The 23,497-nt window shown below is 40.9% G+C and overlaps 1 protein-coding gene across 8 annotated transcripts in view; it reads left to right on the top strand.

Moving 5' to 3' along the window:
- The window catches only part of ZBTB20 (zinc finger and BTB domain containing 20), a 669,002-nt gene that overhangs the window by 110,720 nt on the left and 534,785 nt on the right, over window positions 1-23,497 (top strand). For 6 of the 8 annotated variants that reach the window (XM_073308823.2, XM_073308794.2, XM_073308780.2 and 3 more), the window contains exon 2: window positions 5,704-5,763. The exons of 1 other annotated variant lie outside the window; for it this stretch is intronic. The gene's annotated coding sequence lies outside the window, so the exon portion shown is untranslated. Of the gene's footprint in view, window positions 1-5,703; window positions 5,798-23,497 lie in introns of all 8 variants that reach the window. One more of the 8 variants, XM_073308787.2, reaches the window with a different exon arrangement.

Here is a 23,497-nt window from a genome sequence, read left to right as displayed (position 1 = left end):
ATTTGTAGAACTTCTGTCACCTTCACCAGCTCCCCCTCCTGCCGTGCTTCTTGCTGCAGATTTAAAGAAACAGTGCATATAAACCTCACAGGAATCACTCTTTCACTCAGAGTTACTAGGCAGGAGCAAAGAGCTGATTCACTTGCAAAGTCTGGAATACAGATTGACTTTTAGTCCCATGCTTTAATACTCCATAGTGGTACTACTTGGAGGGTGGCAGCATGGGGTTAACAAGAGGCCTGTATTCCTTCTAAAGAATGCTGTATAAAGAAACTGTTTTTTGTCCTTAAAGAAAGCACGTATTTCATGCTCTAAAAGTCTGAGGTTTGTAGTTGAAAAAGATTAAGTAAATAATTCAGGATGTGTTGTGTTTACCTGTTAATAATTAAGCAGGTTAGACTGTGTATTTCTTATAGACATCGAGTTTTTATTTTATTTATTTGGTTCATGTGGGCTGATTTTTAAGTTAAAGAAGCTTCTGCCAAGAGGGAGATAGAGAAAAGGGGATACACAAAGCCACACAATAAACCAGTGTGTGTGGAGAAACATCCTAGCTGGAGAGAATGGGGAGAGGTTAGTTCGATCAAGAACCCTTGCTCTCTCCTTTCACTAGAGCAGCCCCTACTGTACATGGTGCTCTGAGAGAAATTTTCTTATGGTTCATAAAGATTTCAAGGAAGGAGCACCAGCTTTGACTCAGGATATTCAATGATAGTGACTAAGGATAAAGGAAGCTTTCTTTGTTATGAGGTAAAATTGTAATTAGGTTTTTATTAACAGGGAGTCTCTTTTTGAGTGGAGGCAGGTTTAGCTCAAGCAAAGAAAATGACTGAGAAGATTTAATCTTGTCCAATATTGGAGATGGGATTCAAGTTTGCAGTAACAGGAGTATTCTGTGTCCTTTCTTGTCTGAATTGCATCTTGGTGAAAGGTGCTAGGTTGCCATCTCTGAAGTCTAAAATCCTCCTTGTCAACACAACAGGCCAATGTCAAGATATGCTTCCATTACCAACGTATTTGATACTGCCCCTTGAGGAGCCAGACCCTGCAGTGGAAGATAGTTTCTTCCACATGGCCCACGCAATGCTTGGCATCTTTGCTGTCATTAGAAATGATCAGGCCAAATAGTGCTGATTTGTTATTAGAAGGTGAATACTTAACTACTAAGAAATAGACTGAGATCAGCATTCAAGTAATTTTATGCACAGCATCTTATTACATTGAATCATTGTTGACATAGACTAGATTTGAAACTGTAACTTTGAGGGGGAAACTCCTACAGACTGCTACTAAACCTGTGAGCCATTTGGTACCCTTCTTCTTCATCCTGACAAAAGAAAGAGGTTTGTTTTATATGTTGTTTGTTTCCCCCTGCCGGGCAGCTGTCCACCCCACCGTTAAGTCCTGATGTGCCAAAACAAAATCAATCAATTGAATCTTTCAAACTGTTCATTTGGTCTTGGCAGAGGAAGATATCACTTGGTAGTTTTCACTCACCTTTCCCAAAGCTGAGAGAAAGCACTCTGTTGTGAGAAAAGCCATTTGGAGTAATTGGCCTTAAAAGACAAAGCTGCTGAATTGTGAGAGTGATCTTTGAACTGTACATTAAAAACCAAAGATTTTAAAAAATGTTAATGTCAGAATTAACAGTCTGATTTTGTTGACCGTTGAGGTCTTCATATGTTATCATAGTATGATATGATTTATTTACCTATCTGCATTGGTACTTTCCTCTAAAGAAACATATATTGCAAGTGGTGCCTCTTTCCAGGGCTTCCTTCCTACCTTGCTAATATAACATAAACACATTTCAGGTCTCATGTTTCAGACTCTGTTTTTCCTTTTAAATTTAATTAAAGATTCAGTATGTAAAGATAATGGTTGGGTAGTATGGTGGACACTGCAAGTATTCTCTGATTCTCTTCCGCCATCATGGGGCTGGTGTTTTAACAGGTTTGGGTTTTTTTGGTCCTCTGGCCAGACAATTGACATAAGGCTTTCCCCAAGAAGGATATGGACAAACAGGCTTTTTCAGTTGGAATTTAGACTGGCACAGGGAACTGAATGGCCTGTTTCCTAAGAAATTGCTGAGAACAGACTTGTAATGCTGAGTATTGTTCCTTTAAACTTCATATGTAAGCATACCAAACTTCCTCTCTTGCAGCTGAGCCAAATTCAGATTCAATAGTTAATTGTCTTGTACTCAGCAGGTCAAGTCTACATTTGGCAGTCTACTTGTTGAAATTCTCCAGATGCTACCATTGAACATGGTAGATTCACATTAGCCATTTGATAGTCTATTTTAAATTTTATTCAGTCAGAAAAGCTTAACTCCTGAAATGAGTTAGATGGATCTCAGTCTATTTCTCAGTGGACAAGTGTCCATACCAAAAAAACATCACCACGGTTGGTAGTAATTGGCTTATAGGTTTGTAGCCCCATAAAAGAGGCTGTATCAGCCATTGAGACTTAACTAGTCCACAGTCTAACCACTGAAAGTGGTCTCTCCAGTGAAAAGTTGAGGCATAGTGGTGAGCCTATGTTAGGAAATGTGTACTATGTCTGTTCTCAAGCTAGAGGATTTCAACTCCAAAGCTGCATGAGTACTAAATTCACACAAACATTTCTTTTGAAAAGAAAGGTCTTAACTCTGATGTATACTCCCTTTTGGCAAAGTCTTCCTTTTACCTAATAGTCATGTTGGGTTGACTGATGTGTGAGAAGAGCCAAGTGATTTGCTTGTGGTCACACAGTGAATCATTGGCTGAAATCCTTTTGGTTCCTGTGTTCTTACCATGATCAATAGTGTTTCCCCCCAAAGCACTGAATAAAATGGTTTGCATGTGTGATGACTGTGTTTGCTAGGTGAAGAATTGTGCTGAAGTGATACAAATATAATTGGAAATTGTATACGCTATTGAATACAGAATCTTAAAGGGAGAGAAGAATCCCCAATTACCATGCTCTGTGGTTCTACCCCATTTCAGTCATGCTGAAATCTCAGTAAACTCTAGGGCAAACATAAATAACACAGACGTTCTTGAACTGAAAGGTTAAGCTTATCTCGGTCTCTCTTGGTCAGATTGCAGTTCATTGAATAAACTTTTTATCAGTACTGTAAGTAAAGGTCACAAGCATTTACCATTTATGGTTGATGTCAATTATGCCACTCAACTTATTTTGGAATTAGTATGAAAAGGAAGCAATGAAATATAACAAACATGTAGTCTGTTACTGCTTGTGGGTGATAAATTCAGTTTAACACAGTATGTTACTGTTACCTATATGGACTATATCAATATATAACTTGCTTAGATTAATTGATCTCTGCTTTGTTATAGAACATTGACTGTTTAGGGATGTGCTTGGGTACCTTGTGTGCCTCCTGTGTTTGGGTGTATCTCGCTTCAATACGTTAATTATTTTAGAAATCAGTGAGTTCAGTTCATTGAGTTTGTTCTTGTAAATACATTCATTTCCAGCAAATTACAAAGGCTGTGTGTTTGCCTGCTTGGTGCCTATATGGGGATCATTAATGCCTTGCAACCTGGAAATAGTAAGTCAAACATGAGAGAGTATTGCAAAATCTACTGAAAATTAACTTTTGATTACTATGTGGGACTTGATTTTGAAAGGAGACTCAGCCTGATCCCCTAAATAGCACTCACCTTTTTGCATCCCCATTTTACATTTTGTGGGTGCTATTAGATACTGAGGTATCCAAACGGTAAGATTTGTGCCAGCAATTAACTGTGGGCACAGAAATATGGGAAACATTAATTGTGGGTAAAAAAAAAAAATTCACAAGTTAGGGCTGGCACTGAAAATCTAGCCAATGGCTTGTGACTCTGAACTTGCAATTTCAGTAGGACTTTTTGTCTCAGCATCTTGAATACTCAGTGTTCATCACAAACATAAAGTTTTGTTAATGTAAACCTAGGTTGTCAATTAAAATAGCAATTACAAAAACTATATAGCAAGAATGTTTACCATTAATATAATATAAACATTGATCAGTTAAGATATAGTGTAAGTAAAGACTGTAATACTCCATCTGTTTATGAGAAAATTCATACAGCAGAGTCTAATACCAGCCTTAACTCTGTCCACAAACGTAACACATCACTTTTGTAGTTATATGATGTTTCAGCTGCTGATGGAACAGAGATGAAAAGTTGAGATCCAGATCTAGATCCAAACCTTTTCAAAGTTTGAGCAGTTAGGATCCAGCCAGAGTTAAGGTTGCAGTTGGAATGTCCAGTATGAATTTTTACACATTTTGTGTGTGCAATTGCATGGTTAATGTTGTTTATAAGCTGGCCATGAATATAACTGTTTTATAGTTGTTGGGAATTAGTTGTGTGTTCCCATGCCTTCCTACCATGATGAAAAACTCTAGTGCTGTAATCAGGTTGTTAGTACGGTGCATGTGTTGGACCTGCCAACCCTTCCCCCTAATTTTCCCTCCAAAAAGGATGAGAGACTCTTCAGTGAATCATAATGGGGTTACTCAGCTTTGTGCTAATGCTATAGCTATATCATACTGAAGGTAGGGTGACCAGATGTCCTGTTTTTATAGGGACAGTGCCTTTTTGGGGGACCTTTTCTTATCTGGGAACCTATTAACCCCCCACCCCCTGTACTGTTTTTTCACAGTTGCTATCTGGTCATCCTAACTGAAGGTTCTTTCCAGGGGCTGTGTGAATTTTTGCTGACATAAAATTTTGGGAGGATTATTACTAACAAAAACTTAAGAAAAAAAATTCTCAGGACTTGAATGTAGTACCTTCTAAATGGCAGGGCTGTAATACTAGGCTAAGTAGCCCCTTTGGACTCATCTGAAGAGTCTCAGGTGTTTGGGCAATGGAGAATTATTACCTCGCTTGGAGTGATGAGTTCTGAGCACCTCTGAAAATTGGGCCACTTTTATTTAGGTGCCTCAATATGGATTTAGGAACCTGGGGGGAGATTTTCAAAGGCACAAAGGTTAGTTAGGGACCTAACTCCCATTGCAAGTCATTGGGAGTTGTGTGTGTAATTCTCATTTGTGCCTTTGAAAATCTACCCCTAGTTTTTGGCACCCAGCTTTGAAAATTTTGGCCATTATGATAAGTAGTGCTAATACTTTGATGCTATCTAGATATCTTAAAGTTTCCAGGTTAAAACAAAGTCTTTTATAAATTATACATGTATAATTATAAAGCATTAGACTCCAGTTCTTCAATTTTGAAAATGTGTGATGTTTAACTCCGGAACTGTTAAAAGTATTTACTTGTAACTTTTCCCAAAAATGCTACTGAAAGGCAAGAGTAAGTGGTATAATTTTGGTTAAAACAAGTATTTATTTTGTCCCTAATGATGATAAAACCCCACTTTAACAACGAAATGAAGGGATTTGTAGCCTTGGAGTCTCTGTGAATGCCTCCATAATATGATATTCATGTGCAACTTTTTCCCTATAAAGTACATGTGTGGTGTGATGTTTTCGTTACTAGTGCTTCTTGTTTACATGTTCTTCACCTGCATGCTGAATGTGAATGTGTAGGACTTTGTTTTGTCTTATTCCAGCAGATGGATATATATTGATATATACACAGTAAGCCACCTACTTCTCCAGCTGAACACTGAGTCATCTGAACGTTATGAAAACTCAAGGTGTTGTCTGAGTAAATCCCTAAATATAAGCATTTCTTTTCTTTACAGCAGCATAAAAGAGAAGTGTTAGGAGCTGCTCTTAACCCTTTTGGAGTTGGAAGAGAAAAGGTAACATTAAGCAACATTTTCTGGATACTTAAAGGTACACATTGAATCTACTTGAAAATGCTATTTACCTAGCACACTCAGGCTGAGGTTTTTAGAGAGCTCAAAAATGAGAACTTTGAAGAACAGGCGGGATGCTGGGGCAGGAGAAAGAGAATAAAAAAATTACAAGAACTTTTTGGAAACTTCTGCAAATTTTGGCAGAAATTATGCAAGAACAGATTACAAATTGGAAACCACCACAAACATTAATATATATAATTTACAAAATACAAGTTCACAAATATTAGGAACTCAGTGGGATTTTCTAAAGATTGATCATGGTGCAATAATAATATATATGTATGTATTTAAGTTTTATTAATTCAGTGAGACAAATGTTGCATCTCCTTTTTCAGTCAAGAATCCTTCAGTGAGAGTTTTGTCTAACTGAGTAGTGAGTAAGGTCTAAACAACTAATTAAAATATTCAGTCATTTTACTACTGTGTATAACAAAGCACTGGCAATATTAAAAACTGATAATCTTCCTACTTACTAAAATGTGAACTTCGTAAATACAATGTAGTTTTGCATTTTCTATCATTCATCTTGAAGTACATTAGTAGAGGTGAAATATTTTCCAAAAACTTTCATTTGAATTTCTAAAGGACTGACTTTGATTGTGTTCCTGTCCCTTTTAACAAATATTTGAGTGAGCTAATTTACAAGCAGGACTGTCTGTGAAAACACATATTTTAAGCAAATATTAGAGAATATTCACAGAAAGCAACTTTTGAATGATCAATCATAAGTATTTGCACTTGAAACAAGATGCTCAGAGCTACTCATCCTGTCCAAAAACAGAAACATGATTTATTTGTCCAGTCAAAGCATCTTGTCTTTCGAATGTAAGTGTTCGTAATTGTCTGCTCACAAATGAATTACAGACTACAAATTATTCAAATAATTTTCAATAACAAATTCAAGAGAATAATGCATAGATAATTCAGGAGCATATTCAAAAGTATAATTGGTTAACTATACTGTTAACTGTGACACTCTGGTTACCTTTCCCAGACCTTAAGAAGAGCTCTGGGAAGCTTGAAAGCTTATCACTTCCACCAACAGAAGTTGGTCCAATAAACTATATTACCTCACCTACCTTATCTCTCTTAAATGATCAGTCCTTTGCCCTGCTGTAATTTGCATTTGCAGCATAAATTTCCACTGTTTTAGAAGTAAGGGCCAGACTGTGGCCTGGTACTGCATTGTTGTACAACGCTTCCTCCCCCCCCCCCCCCCCGAGTAGGTTTGCCAAGCATCCCGTTTTCAACCGGAACACTCAGTCAAAAAGGGGCCCTGGCAGCTCCGGTCAGCACCGCTCCCAGAAGCGACTGTCATGTCCCTGCGGCCCCTAGGTGCAGGTAAGATCAGGGAAGCTCCACGCCCTGCCCCTGTTCTGAGTGCCACCTCTGCAGCCAATGAGAGCTGCGAGGGCAGTGCCTGTGGGCGCAGGCAGCGTGCACTCCTGGCTACTCCTCCGCCTAGGGGCTGGACATGGTGACTGCTTCCGGGAGCAGTGCAGAGCCAGGACAGGCAGGGAGCCTGCTTTAGCCCCGCTACATCATCGACCGGGAGCCGCCTGAGGTAAGCACCGCCTGGCAGGAGCCCACACCCTGAATCCCCTGCCCTGGGGATTCTTCCCAGACCCTGCACCCCCACCTACACCCCAACCCCCTGCCCCAGGTCAGAACCCCCTCTCACACCCAAATTCCCTCCCGGAGACCACACCCCACATCCCCCCATGCACCCCAACACCCTGCCCCAGCCCTGAGCCCCCTCCTGCACCTAAACTCCCTCCTGGAGCCTGCACCCCACACTCCCTCCCACACTCCAACCCTCTACCCCAGCCCTGAGCCCGCTCCTGGAGCCCACACCCCCTCCTTCAAATCAACCCCCTGTCCCAGCCCAGAGCCCCCTCCTGCACCCTGAACCATTTATTTCTGGCCCCACCCCGGAGCCTGCACCCCAATCTGGAGCCCTCACCCCTTCCCACATCATCCCAATCCCCTGCCCCAGCCCAGTGAAGCAAGTGAGTGAGGGTGGGGGAGAGCGAGCCATGGGGGGAGGAGGGCTGGAGTGAGTGGGGGGTGGGGCAACAGAGAAGGGGTGGAGCAGGGGCAGGGGGGCGGGACAAGAGTGTTGAGTTTTCTGCAGTTAGAAAGTTGGCAGCTCTAACCCTGACTCTTATACATCTTGGCTGCAGATGGGTATAGAGAGAGGGAGAGCCGGGTCTGCATGGTTGGTGTGTTTTGTCAAGAAAGGGCCAGAAAGGGAATTGGAAATGGGGGAACCCTACATTTCTTCTCCCACTTTTGGTGGCTGGTCCATGGAAGAAGCTGATAATCTGTTAAATTGCTGTAGTGAGTTACTTTCCCCAGGGACAAGGCAGGGAATTTAGACTTTGAAAGACAATTCTTTTCCTGAGCTCCCTCTGTGGGGTGGTTGCATCTGTTCCTCACCACTATGCAAGACTGTGCCTAAAGACTCATTCTAGTCCTATGTATTTAATTGTTGCTAACAAAATTTGTTGCAAAAATAGGCCCCAATCCTGCAAAGTCTTACACATGAGCTTCTCTTCAGGCACAGTGAGTTGTCCTATTGAACTCAATAAGACTAATCACAGTGCTTAAAGTTAAGCAAGCATTTAAGTGTTTGCAGAATCGGAGACATAGTTTTTTATTTCTTTTTTGCTGAAAGTGTGGGAAAATATTTGTTAAAATGTGCTAGGTTTATGGGATCTTCCCCAATCATCTGGCAGTTTGAGAGAAGCAAAATTCGAATTTCTATTTATCCACAAAAATCCACAGTTTTGGTAGGTCCTTAACTGTAAGGCATGAAGAAGAATGGACTGTTATCATTTTTCTTTTTACAAGCACTGTTAAACCTTCCAGCTAGAAAAAGATGGGTTGTATAATTTATTACAGAGAAGTAAACTGCAGATTATATTGCACGAAGAAGGGAGATAGAAGATCCAACAGACGTGTGTGTGTGTGTGTGTGGTATAGAGTGTGTACATAAGTGTGGTATGGAGTGTGTGAACTCTCGCTTATAATTTCTTCACACTTGGGCACACCTCAGACATTTTACTTAGTAACAAGAAATGCAGATTGTTCAGGAGCCAGCAGCAGTTCTTTCAGATAAGATTTTTAAATCAAACCTCAGCAACAACATGTATTTTAAAGCAAGCAATCCAAAGATCTGGGCACCAACTGTGGCCAACATAGTGCAGAATTGTTTTCCCGCCCCTTTAATTTTCCCTGCTTTTATCTCTCTAATTACAAGGAGCACAGTTTCAGTGTAGATGAGCTATTAATCTATATGGAAGTATGATCAAAAAGCAGGAATACTTGTTGAAAACTGGAAGATTTCTGGCATTTGAAGCTGCCCAGGGAAGATGTCTTCTGGTTTTCCAGATGCATTTAAAAAATTTTCCCCTTGATTTTTAAGACCCCAGTATGCTGCAGGGGTAGGTGGAGTGAACTCCTAATTCACTCCACCTACAGATGGAGATACCTGTTTCCTTATTTTTATTTTTTTGGGGATAAATGGAATGTGTGGTTTAATTTGCTACACAACTAATTACAGAAACCTTAATGAATGCTACCTATGATTGGGTGACGAGTTTTTACCTGGTTTCAGAGTAACAGCCGTGTTAGTCTGTATTCACAAAAAGAAAAGGAATACTTGTGGCACCTTGGAGACTAACCAATTTTTTTGTGCATAAGCTTTCGTGAGCTACAGCTTACTTCATCGGATGCATACTGTGGAAAATATAGAAGATGTTTTTATACACACAGACCATGAAAAAATGGGTGTTTATCACTACAAACGCTACAGCTCACTTCATCGGATGCATACTGTATAAACACCCATTTTTTCATGGTCTGTGTGTATAAAAACATCTTCTGTATTTTCCACAGTATGCATCCGATGAAGTGAGCTGTAGCTCACGAAAGCTTATGCACAAATAAATTGGTTAGTCTCTGAAGTTTTTACCTGAGATCCAGAACAGAACATTTTCAAAGTTTAGGGATATTTGGATCCAGGGCTTTTGTTTTGGCTTTATATACCGGGGGTGGGGGGGTGGGGGGTCTGTGAAGTACAAATTGGAATCCAAACCTTTGGGGTGCTCTGCTCTGGTGTCCTGTGTCAAAATGTAAACATGTGATAACATTTCAAGGTAAGAAAATACTGCATAAGTCTCCAAGGTCAATACCTCTTTCCTTCTGCTCCCTCCTCTGCAAATGTCTGCAGATAACAATGTCCAACCCCCTACACTCTTATGTCTTCGAGGGGATGACTTTACGACATGTGCATCAATTAACCAATTGGCTAGATGGGCCAAAGACAACAGTTAGCGAGGGGCAGCTTAACATTGTGTGTGTGCATGTGTGAGAGAGACAGAAAGAAAGATTTGACTGTTCAGATGATTTTTATAAAAGGCTTCTATTTCCATTCTGATTATCAGCCTCATTGTGACCCTCTGAATTCTCCCCCGTAACTTGGTCACTGTGTCCAATACATCCATATGTACAATAGACATGAAATCTCACTTAATCATTTCTCTCCCATTGCATGCACCTCAGGTATTGATGCACCTGGGTCCCTCCTGTTCTCTGCCTGTGGCATACAATAGTTTAGTCTCCTGAGGATTGTAATCCTTTGGTCTAATTGTGGTTGTTGGGCTTGCTGTGGGGGTGGCAGCCTGTGATATACAGGAAATCAGACAGACTAGGTGATTTGGTGGTCCTTGTGGCCTTAAGCTCTATGCCAATGAAAGATGACAATTTGCTGCTGTCGTTACCATTCTCCTATGGGTGGGTTTTTATTTCCTGTTTTAGGTATAGTGGGCAAGAGCAACATTTTAGGCTTCTCCAAAGGCAAGAGAAAGGGATTATTTATTGCTCTGTTAGAATGAGATGACCTGGCCATGTAGGACAAATCCCATCATATAGTGCTCTTCAAGAGATACCATGGGCATAGCAGCTTCCAGATTCTCCAACAATGCTCCTTTTGAAAAGTGGTTTCTAAAATCCTAATTTTTTCCTTGAGCAAATTTGAGACAGCATATACAACGGAACATTTTGTTATAATAACTAGTTCTAGAAACTACTTCTGTCTTGTGGATTCTTCACTTCTCTCCATCCTAACACTGCCTCTTTAAAATCATTAAAGTAAATGAATAATCCACACAGAGAGCAAAGCCTTTCAGAGGGAGAGAGTTTGTCGAAGGAAGAATTTGCTTTTTTGGTAAATAGTTTCTTTCAAGGTCTTGTTAAATAAACAGCCAAAGCTTCTGTTGGAAAATAAAAAAGAAAGCTGTAACTTAGAAGTTTGCCTATGTAACTCTGCATAGCTGTGCAAAGTTAAATCACTGACAAAGCTAGAATAGGGTAGATTGACTCCACCTTCCTAACACTGGAGATCAGACATTAGTGCTGGGTGTCTGTGCTCTGAGATAACCCTGGGACAAGTACAACTGTTTTTGTGGTGGGATTCCTCTTTAATGTACTGCTTTATAATTCTTAAAAAGCCCTCGGTGGAGAGGTTGCACTAAGGGTTATGAATTCCCCGATTTGGCTTTCTTTGCTTGTCTTCCTTTCGTTCCTTAGTTGGCTATGAGCTGCAGGTAAAAAACAAAGTGAAGAAGAGTGGCTGTGATATGTTTGGTTTTGGCTGACCAGGGTTAGAGGCATCCACAGACTATCCCCTCAGTTAAATAGACACGCTTTGACCATCTGTTCAAGCCCTGGCACCATAGCCATGCCTATCATCATTGATACTTGCCAGCTACCGTTAAAGTCCTTCACTTGCAGCAGTGTAGGGAGTAATTCTAGACAGGTAGTATCAATAATGTTGCTACGTATAGTTAGTAAATAGTGATACTGGTATTTGTCACATCCTGTAAACACCAGGTATGCCAATATAAAGGGAATGTTGTCATCCCTGCAGATTTGTTCCTCATATGCAAGATGGAGAAATCGGCTTCTTACTTTTGCTGGCACTGGATTTTGCTGTTTTTCCTACCTTGGCTGGTTCGAAGCATCCAGCCAAGATTGGCAAGACTGCCTTATGGGGAGAGGCCACCAGCATTGCTGTGGTGGCTGCTGCTGTTCTAACTGCCATGAATAATAGCCCAGTGCGCTAATTAATCATTACATTGTAACTTTTTCCTGTTCCCTCATAACTGATCACTGCCTAGGGAACATGGGCAACCGCAGTCGGGCCGCCAACACAAAATTCAGCATTGTGTGAGTGTGTATTTCTGTTTACACATGTACATATACGCGGCATTCTTCAGCATATGTTCCGGTAAAGCTAATAGATCTGGGCAAGTCTCTGTCAGCCTGTCTGTCTTTTGGGAAAAAAAGTTTTACCCCCCTCCTTCCCACCTCTCAAACCACATGCAAAAGTGTTTGGTCTCTTTATGCAAAATTCTGCTATGATGTTGCTCCTCATCCAACTTTAGTGGAAGAATGGAATCACAGGATGCTAGGGTTTTGGCTGACTTAGAGAACATCTTAAGATGAGTTGCCCCTGAGCTGTCTTGGTTTTGAGGATTGTGAGCTGGCACTTGTGCAGTGAATAGGACAATCCTCCTGTCCTAATCTACCAGAACTCAAACCACTGGCATTCAGGAAAACTGTGGACTATGACTAGGATGTCAATGGAAACTTGGGGTCTATTGGGAATTAGATAGTTAACCACAATGAACCTTGCTCGCATGCACATGATTGAATTAATTGCCAGGTTAGAAGTCAGGAAGGAATTTTCCTTCATAGCACTTTGTTTTTTCTTATTCCTCTGGTCCATGGACTGTCTTAGTGTCAGTTGGGTGTGGCCTACATCACCCTTTGCATTTGTGCAGGGTGAACAGACTTTGGTGTACCTGATTTCTTTCAGTCATCTCTTTCTGTGATTCCATGTACTGCAACAGCAAGGATGAGAAGTCATTCAGTAATAAGCAGTCATTTTGTTACTAAGATGCCTGTGCCCAAGTGTAAGAATAGTTTAAAATGTTGCCCTTTAGCTGCTGTGGTGTCTGTATGGAGCAAACTAGCTTTAATCTGTGAACAACTTGCTTAGCTCAGGCAAGTGGCTTTTTTGCCATTCACTGAACAAGTTTTATTGATGGAGCATCCATAGAACCACCAGGCATTCAGATACTGCAGTCATGGCTACCAATATAAGAACTTGGTTTGACAGAGAGAGCTGCTGTAAAAGGCAGGGGCAAACATCTCCTGCAGGAGGTCTGGGATCTTTGCTTTCAGCATGTTGTTGCATCCCACAAAATTCAACAGCCGTATCTTTTACTGGCTGGATGAGTTATGGGTTCCCCCCCCCTCTCTCTTTTTAAACAGACAGTTATTTTCTTCTCGGAATTGATTCAAGGACCTATGTGGCAGTGTTATAATGTTATCCAGTGTACCCTCCGGGTGCCCAGTTAATTTGTAAGACTTTCAGTCAAGGCTGATTCAGGTTATGCAGTCACCACAGTAGTGCTACTAACAATAGAGTTTAAAAAAAAAAAAGAAAGAAGCAAATAAAATGGCAGATGGCAGAGTTGGAGACATCAAGAATCCAACATGTGTGTGGGCTGGGCCACTGAAATGGCAGCAGCATGTTACACGGTTAAGTGGAAGATGTTTTCTCAGAACTACATTTCGGGTCTCAGACTTAGAATAGGTAAAGTCTATATTATCTTTTCCCTTCCAAGTGCTTAGAGTCTTATCTGTGTAATTCTCATTAATGTTAATGGGTCTTTAGTGCATATGTCCCTTTTTATGAAGAGGAGAAGAGGCCCTTTAAAGGTTGAAGAGAAGGCTCTGGAAAGTGGTCAGAAACTCCTGGGAGAAAACAGGCAGCTAAAAACTAGTTTAGTTTAATTTTTGCTGGCATGAGACCAACGACGGTAACCTTGGTAGTCAGTCCAGAGGATGGATTTAAAAAAAAAAATCCTGAAGTAATGACCCCAGGCCACCAAAAGGGAGAGAACTTGGGTCCTTGAGCACCAAAAGTGCTTTTCTTTTTTCTGCAGTAAAGTCTCTTTGCAGAGCTAGATATGGGCACATCAAAATGATCTCATAATGATGCTTGCTGTGTTCTTTGAGAGTTGGAACTGCTCAGCTTCTTTAGGCTTTAGGTCCCAAGGACTCAAAGCCCCACTATGACAGCCTTCCCTTATAAGTGCCTCTCACCAACAGTATAAAGAGAGAGAAATTCCTGCAGTCTAGTTACTCTGTGATAAAATATGGCACCTCAGCCCCAAACTCTTTGCTAATATACAAACACACAATAGGCATCTTTGGGGTGAATTTTACCTTGTTTGTGCATATAGCTTAGAGTTCCAATATATGACATAAGCCTCCTTGGAATTCCACAGACCAGAAAATGGTAAGTTTCCCAGATGAGCTCCTCAATCAAGACTAGACGCATCTAGTTCTTATCCTGATGGTGATCAAAGGAGGTCTTTGAATCTTGGACTGAATAGTCTAATTAAGCAGATTATTATTATTATTTTATTATCGTAATTGCTAGAAGACCTAGTTATGAACCAAGGTCTCATTGTGGTAGGCGCTGTACAAACACAGAACAAAAAGATGGCCCCTGCCCCGAAGAGTTCACAATTTAAATTTAAGACAAGAGACCATGGATGGATACAGAAAAGAGACAGACTGAGGGTGTACCATAAGGAAACAACTGGACAGTATTGGTTAGCATGATAGGTAGTGGTCTCAGCACACCAACAGGTAGAGTCTCCTGGATATATGTTGGGAGGATTAGTCTTGTTACGACTCTTGAATCTACAGAAAAATAGGATCATCACCCAAGCACACTGTGGAAGTTTGGGAGATGCCCCTTGTTGGGTTGCTTTGTGGTTCCTCTTTAAGTATTCTTCTTCGCAAGGTGTATTGTTACAGCTGGCTAATCTCTGAGGATAGAAATAAAAATGTAGGAACGGCAATACTGGGTCAGACAGAGGTCCATCTAGCCCAGTATCCTCTCTTCCAACAGTGGCCAATGCCAGGTGCCCCAGAGGGAATGAACAGGTAATGATCAAGTGATCCATTCCCTGTCGCTCATTCGCAGCTTCTGTCAACAGAGGCTAGGGACGCCGTCCTGGCTAATAGCTTTTGATGGACCTATCCTCCATGAACTTACCTAGATCTATCGAAGCAACATAGAAAGGGGAAAACTAATTAGCTTTGTTGCTCCTAGAGCCTCAGTTCTCTGAGAGAGAGAAAAGCGCTACATGTGTTTCTAATGTTAGTGACCAATTGCATATGTGAAGTGGCTCTCTCCTAGGGTGATTTGCTTTTCATGGTTCTGAGCTTCACACATGGACTTCTGAGGAGAAAATACATAAAGAGAATTCCAGGTGCTGGCAAGTAACTTAGTTTCTCTAGGTCTTTGCTATAATACAGGGGGCCAATGTTCAGTTTCCTGGGTTTTGTTTATGGTTCAGAGCCAGTAACTGAAAGGCAGCAGCAGGTGAGGAGTAATTTGCACTTTCCCTTAACTAGCATTAGATAGTTGTGCTGAATGTTTTCATTCTCCAGTCAGATCGTTCATTATGCTGTCTTGGAATTGTGAGCTGTTCATGTTTCCAGACCTGCATAGTCATTCTGTAGCATTGCAAGTCATTACACTAAGCTGGCTGCTGGATTTTGATCTCAGCCAGTAAAATGACCCTCTCCACTCTCTGTTGTCTACTTCAATGTACATCCTATATGTTTGTGTGTGTGAGTGTGTGTATATAATATCATCTATCTATCTATCTATCTATCTATCTATCTATCTATCTATCTATCTATCTATCTATCTATCTATCTATCTATCTATCTATCTATCTCACAAAATAGATTCTGTGTTTATATGGATATCAGCACTTGTGGGCAAAAAGAATCACATATTGTCACTGCAGACTGGTGTTTTCACATTGTCACTATGTCTACGTCTACACTGGAGCCAGGAGTGTGCTTCCCAGCATGGGTAGACAGATGTGCTAGCTCTGCTTGAGCTAACACACTAAAAATAACAGTGTAGCTATGGTAACATGGGTAGCGGCTGGGGTTAGCTCACTACTTAGGTATCCAGAGGGTCTGGGAGGGTTTGTATTCAGGCGGCTAGCTAGCGTTGCTGCCTGTGCTACCTCCAGCTACACTACTATAATAAGCATGCAAACTCGAGCAGAGCTAGCACATGTCTGTCTACCTACTTTGGGAAACATGTTCCCAGCTGGAGTACAGACTTACCCTTTGAGTGCCACTAACACGATCAGCAGTGTGGCATCAGAGCTAAATTAGGTCTTGCATGTTCAAGTTTTGCTTGAAATATAGAATTCAGAGGTGGTTGCAAAATCTGGGTCCCAGTAGGAGAGCATATTTCAAACCTCTCTAAAATTACAGGGGTGTTTGTGTTTTGGATTCCAGTTTGGCCTATTAGAGAAATACCTGGAAGGCCCTACTTGTGAAATTTGGATTTGGATTTTGACTCCCCACCAAAAAGTTCAGGATACTGATGCAGGCCACCTTTAATGGAATTACAAGGTTTCACATACCAATCAGATAATACATTTAGTAATGGCACTACATTTTCAGTAGCTATAAATAACAGGTGAGTATTTAAACAGTACAGTGAACTATGTGATTATATATGAGATTTGATTGAGCTGTTTGCTTGTTTGTTTTTAAATACAGAGTTTTCCGAAGAAAGATTTTTCTGTTCGTGAATTTTTGTCAGCAGGAAAAGTAAGGAAATAATCCATGGACCCAATGCAGAATTCTCACCAGGCAGAAAAAATTCCTGAGTTAAGTCTGAGCAAACTTCACACTTATTTGACATTAACTACATGCAGAGCTCACTCTTTGGAATGCTCTGGAAAAATCAAAAGGATGAGCTTCTCTGGCTTCAGAACAATTTTTATCATCATCCTGGCCCCATCTCTCATGGCAAACAAGACCACTTTGTTTTCAGACATTTCCTTTGTAAAGTCAGTATCCACAAGGGACATCCAAGCGCCCCAAAGGGTCAAAGGGCCTACATTTTCATAGGTTATTGGAAATATGTAAATAAGCAACATCACAGAAACTTCCCCAAAGGGATAACAGATGAAGCTATGAAGGAAAGATAAAATGTGAAATTGCAGAGTGTAAAGGAACAACCCCCAGATCCATACTTTCCTGTTAAGGGAACACAGGCTCAAACCACAGCATTGTGATGCAGACCCTAGTTATTAACTTCCAAAGCCTGAGTGTGTTTGGATCTGGGATTTTGCTAGAGACCATTTCTAATCTGAAAAGATCTTAAGACATCTTGGTGCAGTTATAACCTGTCTCTAAAGCTATTGTAGTTACACACGATGCCTACCCATGGTGGATGAACAGTAGAGTAAGTCTTAAATATTTTTTTTACTTCCCTTAGAGGTGTTAAACGTTAGCACAGTTTTATTGAACTAGAATTTAGATGAACTGAAAATAGGTAATAACTTATACAGGAGACATTCCTGGGAACCAGCTATACAGACCAGGAGGAGAAGCTTTTCTGGGGTAATTTTTTTCTTTTTTTCAATGTGCTGCATACATTAAAGAGCCGGATAATGAAACTCGCTTCTCACAGAAAGCTGACAGTATTTTAAACCTGCACTGGTTCCAGGGCATCTGTGTTGAAACAGATACCTCACTTGCTTGGCTCTCCTGAAGTAGTTTTATGGACTAAAGCACCGTACATACAGTGCACAGTGGCACCATTAGCATTTCAGAATGAGGTTGGGAAGCAAACTTATCTAGGAGCTACAGACTTAGGTGTAGTTAATAAGGAGAGACAGTAACTGTCATTAAGCATAATTAAGCCTAATATAGATTGTAAACTGTTACTTACCTTAAACTTCTCTGCAGACAGTGGGAAAGGGATTAACCTAGCAGATATGGACACTAATTACTACCTCCTTCATATTAAAGTGACCATCAGGAAGGTCTGTATCATAAATAAAACATAGTAGGGGATGAGAGACTGGGAAATATGTAAATTCATTGCAGAAAAAAGACCAAATTAAAAAAGAAAGTTGAGTGATGCTAGTGGAAGCACAATGGCACTCTGGCTAATTAGCAGGGCAAGTATGATAAATCCTTGACTTCTGACTGATAGAGCCTGCAGAGTCCAGTCTCTCATGCATAGCTTCCTCTGCCTGATTTAAATGAACACCACTTTGAGGTTGTTGCTTGAGCACAACCTGAAGAACCCACAAGTGTTTTCTTTCTTTTCTCAGAAGTTATCATCACATTTTTCCCCTGGGAATGAATTGTGACCATTGTAGACATACTAGCTTTCTTGTCCTGAAAAAGGGTTGTTTTTTCATGCAACTGACAAACCTAAAGATTACAAAAATGGTCTTATGGTATGGTTTAATGAGCATCTTCTTGAATACAACCAAGAAATAGTATGTTGAGACAATGATAAAAATATAACAAATCTTCAGATGATGGGTTTGCATTTACCTATGAAAATATATTGTAGGAAGGAAGGAAGTTCTTGTGTCCAAAGGACAAGAAAAGAAGCCAGGAATTCATGGGGTTTTATTTCTCAATCTTTCACTTGTGCCTTGTGTATTACTTTGGTTAAATCACTTCACCTCTGCGTGCCTGAGTTTCCCCATCTGTAGAATGGAGATGATAAAAACTTCATAATTCTCTGCCCTTCACAACCCTTATTTAGTAAGGTCTTCACTTGGGACTACTCATGTTATTAAGGATTACTCAGGTAATTCTGTCCTGCAGGATTAAGCCTTATTAGATTTTACTGTGTCACTGTTGTTACTACTTAATACTGTTGAGTACTTTTTACCTGAAAACGTGTATGCACATTGATGTCAGTTTATGGAAACACTTAGTTTTCCATATATCTCTGTCTAGACCACCTTCAGGTTCAGTCATGTCAGTATAAACACTATTCGGCGCTAACTCATCAGGGAATAATTGGGGGTATAAACCTATCATTCATATCCCAACTGGTTAGTTGACAGAGCCAGGTCAGGAATGGAAGTATGAGTACTCTGTTGTTTTAACAACTGTGACATTATGATATAATCATCACAATGGCATTTTATTAATCCAGAAATATTTATGCAAAATTAGTGTTGACTTCTACTACACATTACCTTTTAGTTGTTCATTAACTTTTATTATCTGTGCATATCAAAGGAGACATGGTAAATGAACAAAGAACACCTGTTATGGGTCAAGTTTTATTTGACATTTTGGGAAGCTCTTTTTATAGGGTTTCCTCCAAAGGAGGGTGAGGGAGAAGGTTATCATTAGTTACACTTCTGCAGACATTGTGCATTTTTTTAAACAGAAACAGATCCCACAACAATTTCTGTTTCCCCATAGGAAGATCTATCTAGTAAAACACTGAAGTGGAGTTCAGATATGAGCAGTAATGTGTGGTCTCCGGATTCTTGAATGAGTCAATGAAACATGATTCTGTCCAGTTAACAGTATACTACTGCTCTGGTAAATCTTGTACTGACTATGCAGTGCTGTGTGCACCTGACTAATGTTTACAAATGTTGGCCTCAGTCTTCAAGTCCTTTGTAATAACTCCCACTAAGGTCAGTGGGAGTTTAGAAAGAGTAAGTGTTGAGGAAGCACCTCAGATTGTGTATGAAAGATGTGTATTATGTTTAGGATTTACAGGGCCACATTCTGTAATGACATACACAATGGTGTGAAATGGTCAGGAAAATATAGGTGGCAAAGCACAGTGATGGTCACTGATGTGATGTTTAGTGGGTGTACCAAACAATGTGACCTGCACCAAAAACACATGTAGCAAAAAAAAACAATTTACAGGGCTGGTATAAGATAGGCCCTTCCTAGCACATAGAGCATCTGCTTCCCTTCCCCCTTCTGGCCTAACCCGTTAGAATTGCAACACAAGGGCTTTCACGTGAAATTTCCTTTGGAGGCACCACACACTCCTTCTCCTTCTTTAGGGAGCTTTCAAATAGATTTATTTTGATTCTTTGCGTCTCCTCCATCCCTCCATCTCCTCCATCCATGGAGGCTTCATGGAAAAGAACAGAAAAGGGAGAGTAAAGAGGTTGTGAAAGGTTATGTGAATGGACTGTATAGCCTGTACAGTATAGACTATAACAAGATGTCTAGATAGACTCTAGCATGCACCCATATGATTCAGCCACTACTCTTTTGGGGGGGCTTCAACCACCATGCAGCGCCATTGCATCCCTATCAGGAGGCAGGACAGAATTTTGTCCTAAGCAAGGACTTCAACATTTGGTCTATTAGTAGCAGTTGTCAGTGTTTTTCTTTTTTGTTCAAAAGAAACCCAGCATAACAGGCAGGCGAAGAGAGATACAAAATTTATTTTTGTCATAAATATAAAAAATTAAGAAACATAACTCTCCTGTTCTGACACTTTCAGCTACCCAGCAAGTGGGAGGTTAGAGAAGAGCTCCGAACTTTTTTAGGGTAAAAATGGCTATCCTTTGTATGTAATGCACCTGAAAGAAGACACAGATTAGTTCCCATCTTCTTTCCATCCTTTTTCCATTCATCTGGAGGTGGTACTGAACTTTTAACCAGTGTCCAATGGAGTACAATAGATAAAGCAATTAATGAGAATCTTCTTTGATTGTGTCAAGCTTGTTTCCTTTAAGTCATTTAATAGCACTGGCAGATACTTCTAAAAATCAGTTGCTTAAATCAAAAATGTATTAATTCTTGGTCAACTCCAAACCATGAGTCATGTCCTGTGGTCTTTATTGAAGCAGAATTCCCACTGAAGTCAATTCACAAGTATTGGTACCTACAGGATTTGGCTCCATATGAAGGAAATCCCCTTCTTCCATTTTACACAGTCTTTTAAATTGAATTTAGAGCTTGTGAACAGTATCAGGTAGGTTGATAATATATAAAAATTAAATCTTAGTTATCCAAGTACAGGTGTGGCAGTATATACTTCCCTCATACTGACTCACTTTTCACCTGAAGTGACCCTCCAGCAGGGGTGAGACATTCAGTCTCCATAGACTATTCAATCTTTTCTGCTAGGTCTGAGAACAAAGTGGCCAATTAGCGCGAAGTGTGGTGTTTTTGTGGGGTGGACACCTGTCCATTATGTACTGAATACAAAGGCCTTCCAACTAATTTCTCATGGGCTGCTGAGGAGCTGTCACAGAATACCTTCCTTTCAGTACTGACCTATGTCATTTAATAGCTTTATCACACCATAGAATAACTCATTGAATATGGGTCACAGATATATTTGTGTCCTTTACTCCTGAATTCTTGCTGTAGGAGTTAAAGTAAAGGTGCAGAGGACAGACTAATAGGGAGTTGGTTCTTAAGGAGCTAAATTTACAGCAGTTTTAAGTGAAGGCTTCTGACCCACTAACTGGACCTTTTAAAAATTACTTTTTTATTGGACAGCAAAGAAGGGAACATACAAAGCAATTAAAATAATGGGAATGCTCAAGTGATCAACCAGTGATCAAGAAGAAAAAATATAAACGAGTAACACTGATTCTAAGGCTCTACTGAGCATGCATGGACTGTTGATAGAACATTCTGTAAGAGCCCATCATGGACGGAACCATTCTTGAGTCACAGCGCACTCACTCGCTGCCGGTGGCATCTCCTCCTGGCTATTCTGGGGATTAGCTCTCTTCCAGGTCCAACACCTCCCCTTACAGTCTCTCAACCTGTGATGTTCTCTCTCGCTTTGTAGCCCCTCTCTCACTCCAGAGACTGCAGCTTCCTCTTTGTGAATTGGCCCTCCAGCCAGGTCACTATGTGGTTTCCCCTTCTGGGGTATAGAATCTCACTGGATCTGCTGTCCACTCTGTCAGTGGCTGGTAGGGGAACCTGGGTCTGCCCACTACTCTGGATTCCAGCCCAGGGATCCTACAACACACAGCTAACAGCTGCTCAGTTCCCAACCTTGCTGCTCTCACCCTTGGCTATTTCCTACTCGCCTTCCACAGGCATTCTTCTCCACCCTTCTCTCTTCTGGATATGCTCTTCCCTCGGGGCAAGTGTCCCAGGGTCCTTCCCTCTCTCATGCACAGAGAGTGGCTGCAGACATTCTCACTGCAGCCATTTCGTTGCCCACTTTCTGGCTTTATACTAACCCATGCTCTGCTCAGCTGAACTCCCATCTTCCAAACAGGGATTGCTTCTCCCCCCTAAACTCTTTATGTGTGGCTTATCTCACGAACTGGCCCCTTTCTCAGCTTCCTTCAACTGTTTGGGGCTGGTGTGAGGTGAACACCCCATCAAAGGCCTTAAAACAGATCCCCTAATAATATCCATTGTAGGTCATGGTCCTATCATTTTCCAGAAAGGTTGGTAGTCTTTCTCAGACAGCAATACAGGCAGTCCTCAACTTTACGATGTTAGACTTATGACGAACGGCACTTACAACATTTCTGAATTGACACCCTGATTTGACTTAAGACAATTGGTTTTGACTTTACGATGCTTGATCCCGCAATGGAGTGGATTGTGGTTCCAAGTTATGACGTTTTGACTTATGATGCAATTTTCAGGAACCAACTGTGTCATAAATCTGAGGACTGCCTGTATCTTTCATTTGTCAGATCAACTGTCCAGTTTTCAGCTCAGGTTTCCAAAAGAGGGGTATTGTTTCAAGCACTATGAACAAGCAGCCCTATTCTGTTGGTTACCAGAGTTTTCTCCCACCTTGCATCCTTAATGTAGAACTGTTAGGTCCACCAGCAACAATTGAACTTTTATTTCCTTTATAATGTAAATTGCCTGGTCTAAGAAATTTGATTTTAGTTCAATCCACAAATTGCTGAAGATGTGTATCTGTCACAGGATGTTTCCATTGTGACCCGGTGGACCTCACTGCCTGGCCAGTTCAGATGGTTCCGCAGTCACAAACGCACACCAGGCTCTTTCTCTTTAACCAAGGTGTGCATTTATTTCCCTCTTACATAACAATAATGCAGGCTTATAGCAAGGACAGGCTTCCCTGCAGTCCTCATTCATGCTCTGAGCTTCTTTCTGAGCTCCTCTTGAGCTCCCCTTGTTTCCTTTCTTTATATTCTCCCCAATTACCTTGTTAACACAGTGATTGTCACCCAGATGCTCAGAATCTCCCACCAGAAAGTATATAATTGCAATAAGCTGGGTCTGCAGCCTTCTCCAGGCTGCAGCAATGTCAGTGATCAGGGTGCTACTGATAGCACGCTGTCACAGTATCCCACTCCAAATCACCCATCCAACAAGCAACTGGGTAACTGATATTAAATCTCCAGTGATACATTTGTAAAATTTACGAGACACCTACTAGCTGGAACAGTAAATCTAACAGCCCAGGGTAGATATGAAAAGGTGAGTGATACCATTAGCAAGTTCTGGAGGCAAAATGCTATTGCTGCCAGTTTGAGGGAAGCTGGAGGGTGCTGGAATGTCTACTAAAGTGCTCAGGAGCTTCATCTTTCACAACAGCCCTTGGCTGACAGTATATGAGCTTTATCCCCCTTCTAGCTGATGGGTGAAAGAAGGAGCTTACTTTCTCTTCTCCCCTTCCAGTGCTTCCTGGCTGCTATGACCTGGACGGATCTGTGTGACTTGGCTCCTCACTCAGCCTTGAGGTCCTCTTTGTTAATAATACCAGTGTTTGCCTCTGCTTTCCTAAGCAGCAGCA

Source organism: Lepidochelys kempii, chromosome 1 (genome assembly GCF_965140285.1).
Source record: "Lepidochelys kempii isolate rLepKem1 chromosome 1, rLepKem1.hap1, whole genome shotgun sequence".
Taxonomy (NCBI): domain Eukaryota; kingdom Metazoa; phylum Chordata; order Testudines; family Cheloniidae; genus Lepidochelys; species Lepidochelys kempii.
Note: the sequence above shows the minus strand (reverse complement) of the source record. Positions and strands in the feature narration are given on the sequence as shown.